At 52.9% G+C, this 14,226-nt stretch overlaps 1 protein-coding gene across 1 annotated transcript in view; it reads left to right on the top strand.

Annotated features, from left to right (window-relative positions):
- Positions 1-14,226, top strand: part of MRPS17 (mitochondrial ribosomal protein S17) — a 322,974-nt gene that overhangs the window by 151,182 nt on the left and 157,566 nt on the right. The window lies entirely within an intron of this gene.

Here is a 14,226-nt window from a genome sequence, read left to right as displayed (position 1 = left end):
ATCCCTGGGCTTGGCTGTAAATCCAGCCTCCAGCCCAGCATAATAAAAGGCTCAATCCATTCCTGGGTGAGCCAGGCTGGTCTCTTGTTTCCTTACGGCACGGCCAGGGAGGAGAAATACAGCCAGCGAGCTCTCCACGGGCCAGCACACGGCCCTGCCCACAGAGATGGGGGAAAACAGGAGGGAGGAAGAGGAGAACATTTCTTCCATTCTTCGCTGGTGACAGAATCAAATCTCCTCTCCTCCTAGTGTGACCAAGCCTCTGTGCCCTGCAGGTAGACATGTTTTTGTGCTGGGTAATTTCACAAGTGAGATCCATCCATTAAGCTGCCGGTTCCAGTCACTCCACCCGGTGCAAAATAACTGACAAATGGGGCTCTGACCTACTTATGGTTTTTTCCTTGTCGGTGCAACATGGCTGGAGCCGGGCAGGGAGCAAGGCAGGGATGCAGGAAGGTGGCTCCAGCGAGCCTTGCCTGGATCCTGCTTCCTTGGGGCTGGGGGCAGAAGATGAGGGGGTGACCGACCTCCTCCTCGCTGCAACGGATCCCGCGCTGCCTGCACAGAGTTACAGCCGCTCTTCTGCAATTCCCTCACCCCCACCAAAATGCTGCAGGGAGGGAACCTGCTCTGGGAAGGGAGCTGATCCAGGACGAAAGCAAGAAAAATCATCCGCTTTCATGGCAGAACTTGCCATGTCCAATCTAGAGGTGAATAATTTCCTGCAGCCGGGAGAGCATCCCTTTCAGCCGTGCATCCCAAGGCTGCTCCGGGTGCTGCCGGTTGCTGTACTGGGCTCTCCAGTGCCAGCAGGGCTGGGCGGACCCATCCCTTTCCAGCCCACGGTCCGGCCCGGGGACGCAGGTTTGTGACCACATGTGCCTCTGCCATGCCGACTTTGTTATTCCCAGCACTTGACCGTCCCCGTGGATTTGCACGCTGCTTGGAAATCCTCAGCAGGAACAGTTTTATTGACAGGAAAGGTGGTTTTCTCAAAATGGAAACTTCCTGCAAGAAAGTGGTGCTTTCAATCAAATGTTGGTTGGGAGGGGAAAAACACGTCACGGAGCATCTTGGTAAAGTGAAAACATCCTTGTTTCCACACATTTGGAAGGGAAAGCTTCAATTTTTCACCTCCAAATGATTTTCATGCTGACATATCTTTTATTCCATATAATCAGGCAGCTCTAAATATTAAAGTCTCGCCGCCAGAAGGAAACGTTTTTAGCGGCGGCGCCCTGCCTTTCCCACCTTCCCTTCCCTTCCCTCCCTTTAGGCACTTGGAAATAGTGGAGTTTCTCTCGGGCACTAGAAAATTTCACTGCCTCCTTGCCTCTGGCACGGGCTGAGGGCATTTTACGCCTTCCTTGCACTCCAAAGAGCCACAAAACCTCGTCCCTTATCCCACTCCTCTCACCCTTGTGAGCACCACAGCGGAAATCGCGCCGAGCTGAACCCACCTCTTGCCCCTTTTGAAGGGCCAGCGCGCGTGGACGTTCGACGTCTGGAGACTCAGCGGTGGTGACCAGCAAACGGGAAAGAAGAAAATTTATAAAGAAGATTATGCAAAAGAAGTAGTGGCCCTTTTTTCCCCCTTTCTCCTCATCTTGTGCAAATTACCCTATTATTCTGATCCCTTAGGATGCCTGAGTGTCCTTATTTCTTCTTTTGAGCTAAAGTCATCCATGCATTAAATTAGTTCTCTGCCTAGAAATAGCTTGATTACTTTCTCCAAGCTGCAGTTAATGTGAGTTTCAAAAATAAAAACGGGGCAAAAAGGGAAGAGGGGAGTGAAAGGGAGGAGCAGAGGCAGGACGCGGCCTCCTTGAGCCGGTAGAAGATCGGTTTGCCTTGAGCGTGAGGAGAGGGGGCAGCGGCTGTCACTGGCATGGTGTGGCTGGAGGGGTCGGTCCCCTGTCCCCTGGGAGCAGTGACCTTTCAGAGGGCACGTGGTACGGCTGGGGCTGGACTCAGTGGCCCGTGCGATCCTGTTCGTCGTCTCTTCCCATTGCGTTGGGTCAATAAAGATATTTTTCCTCCTGGCTTGCCTCAGATTGTGTCTCGGATTTCTTATCTTTTCCATGTCGTTGCTCTGTCGAACGCTGACTGAGGGAGACCTCGGCAGGACGCCCCATCCCAGCGTTGAGGATGGGTCAGTCGAGAAAACTGCCAGAGCTCAGGAAGACCCGAGATCCCTCAAGATCCCAGATTTTCTTCTCTACCATAAGTTGGCCCTCAGTGCAAGGCTCAGCCGCTCCCAAGGTGGGAATCCGCTGCAGAGGACGGCGTATTTGAATAGTAAAACCTCCCTTCTCTTAATGCATTTGCTGTAATAACACCCCGCGGGAGCAGGCACGCATCCCCACCCCGGCCAGGATCCGCTCTTTAGCCCAGGGTGCAGGACCACAAAATGCACTCCCGCCTCCCCGAGCTCCTCTCCTCCTCCCACTGCACCCCTGAGCCTGTTCCCTCATCGCTGGGGACGGCCAAGCTCCACCCGCAAACCACGGCAAGTGTCTCACGTCCCTCCTTTTAGTCTATAACCAGCAGGAAAGGCGAACGCTCGGCCCCGCTCCCCTCCGAGCTCGGCATCCCCGGCACCTCCGGGCTGGCACGGCAAAACATCTGCGGCTTGCACCGGCTCCGGGCTCCCCGCTGGGCGTCAAGATCATTTCTGACTTTCGCTCCCCACTGAAACGCGCGCTCTGTTCCCTTATTAACCGCGGCCGTTTTTCTTCTCTTCACCCTCGATTCCTTTCTGCGGAGCTTTTCCAAGGAGGCAGCCGGGGCCAAGCCCATCGCCTAAGAGGGGCTGTGAATCTCAGATAATGGCCTTAGAAAATGTCCTGTGCTATTTTGTGCTCATTCCTTTGTATCGCCTTGACATTTGTGCTCGGTTTTGGAGGTTTTTATTTTTTTCCCCTTAATTTCCCTGACTGTTGGGCAGGTGTCTGCTCCCAGCCGTTTGCAGGAGCTCCAAGAGCTGTTGCCTGAACATCAGCTCCTAATTCAGGGCCAATTATCCCTCCTTTCCTGCTGCATTTTGCTGTATCCTTTACAGAACTACATCTGCAGACGTGGGGCTTCATTCCTTTTTTCTCCTTCCCAGTCACTTTGCTTCCCACAGGCTTCTCCAAAACCCCCTTCACCGCTTTTACCAACTGCTGGAAGTAATTTGAGGACCATCAGCAAATCCACAGTGAAGGTGTGTGGCCGCTGTCCTCTCCCAAGACCTGCATCGCATCCTGTTGATGCTCCTCCTCCTCTCTGGGAGCAGACCAGTTCTCCCAGTAGCTGGGGAGTCGCTGGAGGGATCCCGGCATGCGATTCCCCCGCGTACAGCCGCTAAAGGAATAATTTGCAATTACCCAGAGCCCAGGCTGCCTGCCCAGCCCGGCCAGCATCCAAGCAATCAATTCCCATTCAGCGTGGTGGCCTCCCTTCCTGCTCTCACAAACAATGACAAATGGAGCACCGCATCGACTTGGATGGAGCAGCAAGCATCGGCAGGAGGAATAATTACCCATTTGCCAGATGAGATAGGACGTGCAGTTTTCCTGCATCGCCTTCCCGGGAGCTGGGCAGCTCGCAGCGGTTGAGCGTGGAGGCGAGGAGAGGGTCCCCACTGCAGCCGCAGAGCAGATCCTGGTGGAGATGCATCAACAAGCGATGCTCTGGGCGTCCCCAAGGCTGGCACGTCTCCAGCGTGGCCGGGGAAAGGCTCCCCAGCCAGCAGTGGGGACAACGTAGCATCACTGGGGTCCAAAGAGTGGCTGTGCTATCTCTTCAGCTTCCAGGGCAGCGGTGGGATGAGCTTCTACAAAGCTCTCCAGATGTTTGGAGGGCACCAGCTGAGCCTGAGGTCTTCTCCATGGTCTCTGGGGGAGAAGAGCCTCATCTGGAGCGGGTTTTGCACCATCCAGCCTGCCTTCTCCATGTGAATTCGCGCTCAGAGCATCTCTCCTGGAGTTAAAATTTACTGCCTGGCTCACTTTGACCAAGGCACAGAAGAGCTCTTTGCCATGGATGAGGAGGTGGGAGGATGAGCACTCCAAACCAGGGTACACCAGCACAGAAAATGTCCCCAGGCCGGTCCCAGTCCCTTCCCCAGTTGCTGGAAGAGAGATAAACTGCTTCAGGAAAATGCTGTCCGTGTCGAGAGGTGCCTGCATGTTGCTACAGCTTTTCCTCTTTTCTTCCTTTAATTAAAAAGAAAGTGTCTCCCTCCAAAGTCGTTAATTACTAATGACACAATTAGAACCAGTAAAGAGGGATAGGAAGAATACGATAAGAAAGAAAAAGAAGAAAAAAAAAAAAAGACAAAACAAAACCGAAAGCCAAAAAACCCTCTGGCAATTTGAGACATTTGAAGTTTGAGAGAAATTAAGGAAATAATTGCTTGATTTAAACTTTATTCTCATTCCTGCTGGGCCCACAGAGGGTGGGCAGTGTGTGGATGGAAACCACCTTTCCAATGCTCCTCCCTTCCATCAGAGGAAGGAGATAAGTCTCTCTATCTCATGTAATCTGATTTTCCTGCTTAGAGGCAGACCCCGAGGCAGTGTTTCACATCGGGGTCCTTTTCTGCAGTCTGCCAACATTCCGTGCAAGAAACCTGGATTTAGCACCGTAATCCCCATAGTCACATTTTCTCACATCTGCCTTGCCAGCACTGGATCTCTTGTGGCCTCACCCCTCCTTCTCTCTCTCCAACCATCCCATCTCCCCGGACAAGAAATCACAGCTCTGCCCTCCTGCCCCGTCCCCCATTCTGCTGGCGACCAGGGATGGAGCAGAGCTGCGAGCCGAGGACAAGCAGGGACAACTCTTGATGTCCAAGTTTAAAGCTCCTCGACTTTGAAAGGCTGGCTTAAATTGCTTGAAGACTCTCTGAAAAATAGATTGAGGGCGTGGGAAGAGGGAAGCCCAGCAGAGCTGCTGGCTGCCTGCTGAGTGCTTATTATTTCTGTCAGCTGAGTGTTTTAACTCGATAATCTCAGATTGAAATGGGTTTCGGGAGAGGAGGGAGCGGCGGGAGGCGAGGCGGCTGCTCCCGTGGGAGTCTGGATTAGGCAAAGAGCGAGTTTCAGCCTCTCTTTCGATGGTGAAAAGCAATCTCTGACCTGGAGGTGGGATGGGACCACAGCCCTGGGTTTGGCGGGGGAACGGGCGAAGCAGATCACCTCGTGATGGATCTTCAGGCAGGTCACCTCGTGATGGATCTCCAGGCAGGTCACCTCATGATGGATCTCCAGGCAGGTCACCTCATGATGGATCTCCAGGTTCCCCACCTCCTTCTCCATCCTGGCCATCCCTGGTCCTCAGGAAGTGAAGGTACCCAAAGTTGGGCTTCGTGCCTCCTGGTAGGCATGAAGACCATGGGAGTCCCTCTCCTCTGGGGCTCACGAGGAACAACAGGGTTTCTGTAGGTCCTGCACTAAATCCCCTGGCAGTGGTGGTTTAAGCTGTGTCCCAGAGGGGAGGCTTTTCTGCTTGCTAAGGGCTCTGGCACAAGCATGCCTGTGTGGTCTCAAAGGTGGTTATTTTTCTTGATAGATATACAAGAAGGGGTGACCCCGCTCCTCCATGCTCAGCGAGGGACTGTGTCCTGACACCAGGCCAGTTTTTCTGTTCCCATTTCAGCGTGGAGCAGTTTCTAGGCAGGACATCTGGAGGAGATCCTGGAGGGAGGATTCGGACACGTTCGCCTTGCTTACAACTCCAACCTCTTAGCAAGAGCAGGTCCCCTGCAACATGCAGGGGGAGGTGGATCCCACCCACACGCTACGTCTCTGTCTCACCACCTCCTGCACACCAAGACTTCACAGCCCCAACGCCCAAAGCGCTTCCTGGTAATGAAGGAGGAAGGTTCATCCTTGCTATTCTCCAGGTGACCTGTCTTGCAGGCCACCAAACCGTGGTGGGCAACCACGTTCCCTCTCATCAGGAGGCTGCAAAGGTGTCACCCTAGTCTTGCTCCAGGTTGCAGCAGTCTTAGGGCAAAGCCAAGCCCTTTTCTCTGTGCAATGTGACCCTCGGATAGCAAACCTTAAAAATTTGGTCAGCATTTGTCATGGAGGTCCCAGTGAAAGTCTCCGTGCCCAGCCAAAGGCCAGCTGGTCTTCTACTGGGGCATGCTCTCCACCCCAATTCTCACCGACTTTCTTCTTCTGGATCTATAAGGTGCGTGCAAAAAAAGCAGGGAAAGGCAAAAAATGGGAAGGAAAATCCAAGTTCTTATTGACTGCTCGGTCCCTCCAGAGGCTACGGCAAGTGGGGATGGGGAGGGAGAAAAGCTGCTAAAACATCGTTTTGTCTTCAGGCAATTATGTGAAAATGAGTTAATCACGGGGTCACAAAAGCCATAACCATTAATTAAACCCCAGCATGAGCCGAAAAGATGAATTTCCTGCAGTAAACAAACGTGAGTAACAGCATGGCAAGGAATCAAGCTCCCGCCGGATTATCACAGCCCACGCCGGCAGCTCCACCACGGCTCCGTGGGACGGCTGGTGTGCACCCCTGGACCGCAGACCAGCCGCTTGCATCCCTGCCAAGCCCCAGCCCTTGAGGGTGAAAGCTTTCCTGCCAAATCACTGCCTTAGGGTGGCCTTGGGAGGGGGAGCAGGGGAATTGCCACAAATACAGATTTTTTGGTCACTCCTGCAAGTGGAAGAAGGCAAAGGCACGTGGTTCTGCTCCCTCCTGGTGCTGTAAGCAGGGCCGGTGTCCTCGCCGTTTGGAGCAGGGGTAGGAAACTGGGCAGGTGATGATGCAGTGTGCTGGTGGGGTATCCTAATCCATCTGGATTAGGCTTGGTTATAAAGCAATGAAACTCTTCACTGGATCATCTCAGCAGCCTCCGGATGGGAAAAGCCGTGAAGGTGCCACCTGCTGCCGGTGGGTGTCTGCCCTCCCGTGCCACCCCAACGGGGTGCGCTGCCTGCGGGCTCCGCTCCTGTGCTGTTATAACGGGAGCGGGGAAGGAGGGCATGAAGGGACCGACAGGAGGATCTACAATATTTACACTATTTAATACCTATTTTCACATTATTGCCATTTTAATCTGCTCTTGTACTTTGAACCTTTTTAGAAATAGCCTGTTAAATCCCACATGCAGACAGATCCAGCACGTCTCCTAGTGAAATGGCTCTAAACCAGCCCAGGACAACTGCCGCTTTGCTGTAAATCCAGGCGTCTCCTTGAAAACTGGCCTTTTTTGGTTTTTCTTTTTTTTGGTACTTCCCCTCATTTTCCCACGTGAAGCAGTTAGTCACTGGCCCTTTTGGAAAGGGTAGGAAACCCTCTGAAAATTCATCTCGTAACAGACTCTTCCTCTAAACTCAAACCGCACCAGTTCAATAAAAATTATGATTTGCTTTAGGCTGTGCAAGTTGGCTGCATGCACACGATTAAATTAGTTTAAACCCAGCCTCTCTTTATTTAGCTAAATGGAATAGGAATAATGCTAAAACCAAACTGAAATCATCCAAATTCCTCCTGGGCTGTCAGAGATTGTTCAGGGCAGGCATGAAACGCTTCTCGCCGTGTCTCATCGCCTCTCTGCTTTGCATTTCTTTATTAAGAAAGTGTGCTCTCCCCAGCGCTGGGGTCTGCTCATCCCAAGAGAGACAGACCCTCCAAGTCCGACGGTGAATAGACCCACAGCATCGTGACTGCAATCCCAATAAAGCAATTGAAGGAAGCCGGGAAGGACGTTCCCTTCCAGAGCACTGGAAAGGCTTCGCGTGCTCCTGTCCACTGGGAGCTTTACCCGACTTCTGTAGGGTAGGACCGGCTGCTGGAGATGCTCCTCCTTGGGATGTTGCACCCAAGCATGGTTTCTCCTCTGTGACTTCCCTGGTGGCATCTCGCAGGTCCAGGTGACATCCAACCGCTGCCCAAGAGGCTGCTGCAGCCCAAGCCTGGGTGACCACCCCGTCCCAGGCTGGATCGCCAGGACAAGATCTGATTCTGGTCCCTTGTCCCCATGGCCACTTCTTGCTGCAGACCCTCCAGCTTCGTTCTCCTCTCATCCTCCCCTCCTCTCTTTGAGTTGCTGTAGGAGTAAAGCCGAGCTCAGCTGATCTGTGTTATTCGGCTGGTGTCAACCCAAAAGAGCAATTCTTCTGAGCTGTGGGGTGTCCAGGAGTATGTGAGAGGCAAAAAAAACCAACATAAAATACATCATTGCAGATCAGTGGGAAAGGGGTTTTTCTACACACTCCCCCCAGTAAACATAATTTTAGGGCCTATCTACCCTTTTTTTTCTTTAAAGTCAGACAATTTTTATTAAAAAAAGAAAATACATTAAAAAAAATCAAAACATTTCACTTAAAAATGATCCAAAGGGAGCTGAGTGTCCTGAAGTGAAATATCTTATTTTGAAAGCATCAGAATGAAACATTTCTGCTCCTTCCAGACACATTTCTGGGTGTCTCCAGCCAGACCTGCTTGCCCAAGCTGAACTCCCCTGGGTGTCCCTTTGCTGGGTATCCACCAGTTAACGCTGTTTAATACTGGAATAAGTGACTCTCCCATTGATACAAGTGATTTAACTGTCGCTGGTTAACTACAAATCATTGCTGCTGTTACCTCCTGAATGAGCGGTGCAGGAATAAACGTGAAGCCCGTACAACAACGCCCGGCTGTTGGCAAAGCCCGAGACCCGAGGCGTACGCACGAAACCCCGCCGGCACGTTCATATTCAGAGAGCAAAAATTAACTCCAGACATCAACAGACATAAGATAAGGGAGCCCATTATAGCATCCATCAAGCCTGGTGCTCAATCAGACATTTCCAAGAAAGCAGGGGCATTTTGCTGAAATTTCCCATCTCCTCTCATTTATTTGATAACTGACCTTTACAAAATTTGCCAAATCTCGCACGGCCCGAGTACCACCCGGCGGTGTTTATTCTCCCACAGCCGGCTCCCTGCTCCTAATGATCAGTCTCTTCACAGCCACGCTAACCTTTGACAAGAGCACTTCATGAGCCTTATTAGCTGCGGGGAAGTTGTACGATGGCCCTGTAAGTAAACGGAGGGATCAGAATGAGAAATCTCCCTGTGAAATCGGGTGTTTTGCATAAGAGCCGGCTGTGGTGGTGGCTCGGATGTGAAGAGTTGGGCTGGAAGAAGCAAGGAAGCGCGGCCAGGCTGGGGAAGGCGCTGCTGGGCGGTGGCTTTTTGGTGACACATGTGAAGGGGGATAAATGAACCTTGAGCCGGATCACGTCCCTAACCCCATCGACCCGAGCGGTCAGAGAGCGAAGGCTGGTGGTGCCACGGGGAACGAAATGCCTCCTTCGCTCGGGTGAGGGTGAGGATGGGGATGTCTCTTCCCCGGGACTATTGGGGTGGTACCTGGGTGGAGTAATTTTGGGGAGCAATGGTTGCGTGCCTCGCAGCTCACGGGAAGGTTTGCACACCCTGTTCACCCTGAATCGCTGCACCTCGTCCTCTGCTCCGAGTGTGCCTGGGGACCAACCCTGATTCACCCGGGCTGAGATCCCAGCGAGAGCCGAAAAACCCAGAGGCTCAGGGATGGCTTCAGGTCTGCCTGGGGCTGCAGCACCCAGGAGCAGCAGGGTGGAGAAGTCCTCAGGCCATGGGGAGACCATGGGGCTGTCAGGCAAGGGGGGAGATCAACCAAACAAGGTGCCCATCCTGCGTCGAGCAATAATCCCCTGCTGAAAAGCAGGCAACGTTCATGCCTGTGTCTGGGGAGAAGGCTGGGGTATGTAAACGCTGCTGGCAGGAGAGCAGAAGGGAAGCCAGACAGCTCCCCGCTTTAAAAGAGAGGCAGAGAAAATGAGCCTTTGTGATATCCTCTCCCATTTATACACATAAAACTTTCTAAATGCTAAGCCAAATAAAGTCGTCTTATCAGCATATTACCACTTAAGGCTCTTTCAGGCAGATTTAGAATGAATTAGTGCTTTTTTAAACTACAAATAGGAGCAAAGTGAAATTTCTTACTCCGTCACCCCGTGCGGCTCCTGCCTTAACCCTTGGAGGGGAGAACGGCAACCCGGGTGGGCGAGGACCGTGCTGGGTCCAGGCTCGGCCAAGGGGTCCTGGTGCCGAGGTCTGGTGTGAAAGCGGCTGCCTCCCAGGGATCCTGGAGGTGCTGGGCCAGGTTTCACTAAGGTGAATCGGCTCCATCCCATCCTGATCTCCCCCTTATTGCACTGGGTTCTGCGGCTTTTTGGAGCACAGGGGGTGCCTTCTCTGTCCCATGTTGCAGCCAGGTTGCTCCAGCGGTGGGAAAATGCCACCATGGCTCGTTATAATGGCAAATTGGCCACTTGGTTGGGATGGTGCTGGGTGCTGTGCCCATCCTGTGAGCCCCTGCCCGTGCCCAGGGCCAGCACAGCCCCTCCGGCTGCCTCTCAGGTGTGACCTGGGGACCCAGAGCAGATCCAGGTCCTGCCGTCCTCCTTCCCCACCCGGGCAGGGGTTGGGACACAGCGCAGACCAGCACTGTTAGCACGCACTGGTGTCTTGCTCTTTGCATGGAGACAAGAGTCACAATTAACTCAAACGTGGCGCCTCTCTCCTGGTCACAGCCTGGACAAGAGGAATGACGGAGCTGGGCAAAGGCAGCGGCAGTAAGTGGCAGGGAGGTGATGGCGTGGTGCATCCCCGCTCCTCTTTCCCTCGCCGCAGGTGATAATTAACAGCTCCGTGTACACGGGCACGCGTGGCTCGGCTGGTGGGTATTTATGGGTGCTTCGTGTCCTCTCTGGTTTGGGAACTCAAGGGCCCAAGCTTGGGTCTGAGCTCTGGAAAGCTGGAGTACGTCTGGTGTACCTGCACAGGATTGATGCGGTCGGGTCTCCTGGTGACTGTCCCCTCCGTGTCCGGGCAGGACACCCGCACTGGCTCCTCGGATCATCCCCGGGGCACAGCCAGGGGCTCTGCCAGCTCCGGTCATGTCAGACCTGTTCCCACGTAGGGCAGAAAACCTCTGGAGGAGCCACCCAGCCCCATCAGCCAGCGGCCTGCCCGCCAAACAGCTCGCTGGCCACGCTCCCTCGGCACAGGGCCCCCATCACCCATGAGAGAAACACCACTTGTTAGCAATTAGTTGCCTGACTTAATTGCTCTCCAGTCCTGTGGTCTCGGTCAGGCAGTTCTGCTGTTTCAGGAACGCTAATGTTTTACAAAGCTTTTTTTTTCTTTTTTTTTTTGCAGGGAGTGAGGGAAACAGCCGTCAGAGGCTTCATGGCTAAAATTATTTCTAGAGATTAATGGCTGTGGCTTCTGGTGCCTCCAGGAACAGAGTCACCATATGCTAGCGCTTCTCAGCAAGACACGTGTTCTCCACACCCCCCACACACGCGGCTCTGCTCCTCGCTGCCGGTCTGCGGTGAGGCCGCTCGCGGAGGCGGTTTGGGGCAGCCAGCGGGGGCCCAGCGAGGAGAGGGGGGGCACAGGGGGTCCGGGGGGACCCCACCATGTAGGGAAGCCGCCGGAGGGAAAGGGACTCCCACCAGGCTGCTCCAACTGCTGTGGCTTCCTGGGGACAGGTCTCTACCCTGGTCGAGGCTGGTGGTACCCACTCTGGGGATGCTCTCGCATCTCACCCTGCCTGCGGGGCTGGCTTGTAGGAGGGAGGACTGAGTCCCTGGTGTTGGTCCAGCCGCCCTTCCTTCCCCCCCTGCACCACCAGGCAGTCCTGAGAGCCTTGGGAATGTTCTTCTAACCATGCTCCAAAACCACCATGGATCCCCAAAATCCTGTGCTTGCAGAACGCCAGTGCTGGAGATACCGTACACATCATTCCTCAAGAGCAAGGCTGGGCTTTTTTAGGACTTTGCAATCCCCTCTCCCCAGCTGCTTGAGGACCAGTACTATGGGAGCACGTCACTGTGGGGTGGCTTCCCACGCCTCCTTCCCTGAATATGGGGCTGCGATGAGCCTGGGCTGCCCGGGGCTTGCTGGGCAGGGCGCTGGTGCTTGAGCTTTTCAGTTGGGATCTTCTGAGATCAATTGAGAACCAAAGCTTTGTGAATGGTCGTTTTGAGCACTCCATGATGGTTTCTCTCTGCCCTGTCCTGGAGACGGCCAGTGCTGCTTTCACTGAGACCCATCATCCACGTGACTCCTGGACAGCAAAACCATTCCACTTCCCAGCTGCCCAGGGAAAGAAGGGTTTTGTACAAGCTGGGAGACGACCCAAGAGCTCAGGGAAGCAAACAGTTCCAGCAGTTTGCACCCCATGCTCTCTTACAGCGGAGTGATCTGGGATGGTGGTGTGGAAGGAGAAGACACCAAGATGTTACTCCTCGTGGAGGCCAGCCTTCTTCAGGCTAGCTCCGGTTCCTGTCCGATGTTGGCACCCAGGATATACGAGGTCCAGAAAGGCTGGGAAATGACACAACCGGTGGCCATTAACTGCCAGCCGTTCAGCACACGTCGAACGATGCCGCCCAAACCATTGCTGCTGGTGGTGGAGGTGATCTGGGCTGTTTGCGAAGGTGAAGATCTGAAGCCAAATCCATCCCTGAAATGTTCACCTTCAAGAGGGGCATCACTGGTGCCCTTCCAGAGTCCTGCTATTAATAAGGAGCCATTAGCAGAGCAGCTGTTGGAAAGGGCCTCCTGGGATCCAGCGTGCGAGAGCCATATGGTACAGGAGGGATGGGTGGAAGAGCGATGTCAGAAGCCTGTCGGCATCTGCCAAGCTGGGGCGATCTGAGAGGCATCTTCTGCCACATGCCATGTGATAAATGGTGCTAGGAGCAGGGCTGAGATCTCCATATGCTCCTCTTCATTGTGTAGCTCTTGGAAGTCATCTTCATGCATTGGGTTCGGGCCATGAGTCTCTCCCACATGTGTGTGCTCCCGTGTCTCATGGAGCTGGTGGGAAATTTGCCATGAACTGTTGCTTCGATTTGGGATTTTCGGGTTGCTCTTTCGTACAGTGTTAATCTTCCACACTCTTGAGCAGACTCCAGTTCCCAGCGCTGACTTCTCCCAAGGAGAATTTTCCCCTTGATGAGGAATCAGCTTCTTTCGGATTCATTTTCAGTACCTGCCAGGATGAGAGGAAAAATCAAAATATGCTAAATCTCCAGCTGGGTATGAAACACCCTCTTCGACCCTTCACAACCCACTTTGCAGTCTGTTAACACTAACTCCACTATCTTATTTTCATTGATTTTTGAGAGCTCCGGGACCATCCTACTAATTCAGAAGCTGTCCAGGTCTCTTTTTTTTTTTAAAAAAAAAATGTTTTTTGTTTTTTTTTTTTTTAAAAAAGAGCACTTTCTTTCCAATGCAAAAGCCGACTCTTCGAGCGTGTCCTTTTCACGCAAGGCAAATGGAGCTCACTTTGAAAAAACCACACAGGCGGGAGTGAATCCTACAGCCCCCGGTCCCAGCCTTCCTTGGCTGCACCGAAGCAAATTAAAAAGCAATTTGCAAGTCCTCATTCACAATGGTCCAACAAGGGGAAAGTACGAGGGCTGAGTTTAGATTCACTCTCTCCTTGACAGGAGAGGGAAGTGGCATGTGGCTGCTGTTCATCTTCAGCCTCTGTTTAAATGAACAAAGCATTGGACATGAGCTACTGCTTATTTCTATCAGAAATAAGAAAGCAGTGATGGCAGGAGACCAACTGGAAGCCTTTTTGTGCCCATCAAATGTAGATTAGGGTGTCTTAGCATCACCTTCGTCTCATTGTCTTCTCCCGTGGCCCCTCTCAGCATCGTGCCCATCTCCACCTCTTGGAGAGCGTGAGACATCCCCTGCCCAGAGCCTTAGCTCTGAGCTGAGACGTGGCTTTTGTGAACGGCCCCAAACCACTCAATGACACACAAACTCCATTTTCTCACAGGAAAAACAAACTCCAAAAGAAATGTTTTGCGAAACAAGAATCTTTTTTCCCCTCCTAATTACAGCCACAAATTTGGCTTTTGTTGGTGAGTTTGGGGAGGCTTTCTGTGGAAAAGGTGTGAATGGAGACCCTTACTTGCCTCCCACTTCCATCCCTATTTTTTTGACTTGAAAAAAAATTCTGGTCTTCATGAAAACCTCATCCTACCTAACGACATCACTTTGCTGCTAACAAGAGAATTCAGCTATTGTCATTTTGCCCTGGGATGGCTTCCTTGGGCTCAGCATGATGTCGTAGGCGAGGAACAGAGAGGCTCATGGGAAATGAGAGATGTGCGGAGGATGGAGAGGAGACTAAATTAAGCAAATGTCCAACCCCACT

Source organism: Calonectris borealis, chromosome 19, assembly GCF_964195595.1.
Source record: "Calonectris borealis chromosome 19, bCalBor7.hap1.2, whole genome shotgun sequence".
NCBI classification, from domain to species: Eukaryota; Metazoa; Chordata; class Aves; order Procellariiformes; family Procellariidae; genus Calonectris; species Calonectris borealis.
This window is presented reverse-complemented; position numbering and strand designations above follow the sequence as displayed.